This window comes from Odontomachus brunneus, unplaced genomic scaffold (assembly GCF_010583005.1).
Source record: "Odontomachus brunneus isolate Ranch 3 - 2012 unplaced genomic scaffold, Obru_v1 Obru_scaffold_011, whole genome shotgun sequence".
Taxonomy (NCBI): domain Eukaryota; kingdom Metazoa; phylum Arthropoda; class Insecta; order Hymenoptera; family Formicidae; genus Odontomachus; species Odontomachus brunneus.
In genome coordinates this window covers 571,439-573,980 of record NW_022639461.1, presented here as the reverse complement: position 1 = coordinate 573,980, position 2,542 = coordinate 571,439, and the positions used below count along the sequence as shown (strand labels likewise).

Below are 2,542 nucleotides of genomic sequence, written 5' to 3'. Positions count from 1 at the left end.
CTCTCTCTCTCTCTCTCTCTCTCTCTCTCTCTCTCTCTCTCTCTCTCTCTCTCTCTCTCTCTCTCTGACTTTGATATATTCTTTTATTAACATCTAAACTTCTTACGAAAATTTAATTCAGAGACTCTTTTTTCCTTTTTATATAAATTATTTTCAATTTTGCTATGTTTCTAATAGAGAAGGAGTAAATTGTCAGCAAGGTCCATTTTGCTAAGGAACATAGCAGATTTTGCTAGAAACAGCTGATTTTTTAATAGCTCATTTCAGTTTCAGATATAAATAGTACATACGAAATGAAAGGATAGTCAATTACTGCAGATTGTCGACTTATTCCTTGGTTACAAAGTTCTACAGCAATGTTTACTACAAAATTTCTTCTATGCAGAAAAATGACAGAGCTCTTGTAAATAACTCAACAACCTAGTGTTGTTGTGTTACGAAATGACTCTCGTAATTCGCCTCATATTTCAATATAAGAATTCCCGCGAAATGTATGAAGATATTCACAGATTGTACATATTTTTCTTTTTCAAAATCTAATCACGCTTCACGAATGTCTCTTTATCGAGAAGACTTTGGACGAATCTCAGTTTCGCGGAATCTAAAGTGCAGCATCGTTCACCTTAAACATGTTATACAAAACGAAGGTGACACCAACATATCAATACGTGAACCCTCAAAGCTCGTCTCCATTAAAGAAAAACTACCGTCAGCGACGCGCGATTTGCGGGCAGAAACTGATTCCGCAAAGCGACGTCTCCTAACTCGAGTTAGAACGTTGTCGCGATCAAATCACTCAGCACGACACAAACGAGACGTAGTTTGGCAGTTTGACGCGAGGATCATCGACACGGAGTATCAATAAACACAGGCCAATCGTCGCGTGCGCTGATTGACATATGCCAGATTCGCGAAGTCATTATGATAAAAAAAAACGGTAGTCGTTTTATCGATCACTTCGAATGGAGAGAAATGGAAAAATGCAGCAAAAAAATATTCTTAACATTGCGTCTAGGGCACCGACTTTTAACTTTTAACCTTTTGAAGCACAACTCTCATGATGAGATTACTAAGAAAAGTAAAAAAATTTTAGTTATAATTTGCCAATATTGCCATTACAGTTTTGTAAGTTCTTTCTATTCATCAGCAAAAATTACATAACTTACTTGCAAGTAAGATACTTGTCAGAAACTGTATCTGAAGTTATGATTTGGTTCTAATAGATGATCTCACGGTGAAATTACTGTGCTCCAAAAACGCTTAAAGTACTATGTAAACATACACACACACACACACACACATATAACCAGCGAAAATAGTCGCTATGGCCTGAGGGCATATACATATCTACTAAGAATAGAAGCGATTAGATAAATGTCGTACTCAAAACTATGTTTCGCTGGTCCAGGTAGAATTTTAAGAGTCGCAATTAGAATTTCCTGCTGCTTTGCGTATATACTAGAGAATGGTTTGTGCTGCGCAGCATTTACAACAGTAGCATTCTGGCAATATCTGCGAGCGAATTTAGGTGGGTGTGAGGATTACATAAGTAAATATTCGTTTGTCTTTCGACGCTAGTCTTTTTTGCCCACCAGTCACTTTTGTAAGAAGTGTGACTGGTCTTAACCTGGATGAGTGCCACAGAAAGACTTTCTTGCTAAATTTCATAAATAGTTCAGATAGAATTTCTCTGTCACCGTCTATATCGATTACATACAAAACATATATGCGGTATCGCAGCGTTTCCTAATCATTTATCTGTTTTAGCTAATTTCTCGTATCCAAAATCATTCTCGACAGCAAGATCATTTCTTTGAGTACGTTCAGCTTCGCGCTGCTTCAAAATAAACAGGTTGATTAAATTAGATACGTTTAGATAGGTAACATACAGGTGAGCAAATAAGAGATATTTATTCATTATCAGGTCATTATCAAACAATTAACAGAATATGTCTTTGTTATTTTTAATATAGGTCATTATTAAATCATGTTTTATTATTTTTTAATATAGGTCATTAGTAAATCATGTTTTATTATTTTTTAATATAGGTTATTATTAAATAATTAATCTAAAAATTAATTAAACGCATAAAATTCTTAAGGTAAAATCGAAAAATAATCATCAACGGAACATAAGAAATGAAGAATAAAGAATCAACATAAAATGTACTTTTTTTTCGTTACACACAGAAGATAAATAAAATTTTATATTATTATTTATTTTTTACGTTATGTGATAAATCGAAACAAATGGCGCCCCGCTTCGAGTTCTTTCTGAACGCCTCTATAGAGAGTCGAAAATCCAGGTGTCCCGCAAAATTCGGGTTGGTCACCTCAGTTGTGCCGATAATGATCGACCTGGATTTTCGTTGACGTTGATCGAGCGGGCGTAGCTAAAACCGCGACGCTCAGAGCTGTATCGGAGACGCGCGCCGCTTCCTAGAGATCGGCGATGAGTCCGGAGATAAATTTGGATTTAAGACGAACGAAAATGAGAGAGAGAGAGAGAGAGAGAGAGAGAGAGAGAGAGAGAGAGAGAGAG

At 36.0% G+C, this 2,542-nt stretch overlaps 1 protein-coding gene across 15 annotated transcripts in view; it reads right to left on the bottom strand.

The window, feature by feature from the left end:
* LOC116840694 (cAMP-specific 3',5'-cyclic phosphodiesterase) overlaps positions 1 to 2,542 on the bottom strand; it is a 474,033-nt gene that overhangs the window by 23,177 nt on the left and 448,314 nt on the right. The window lies entirely within an intron of this gene.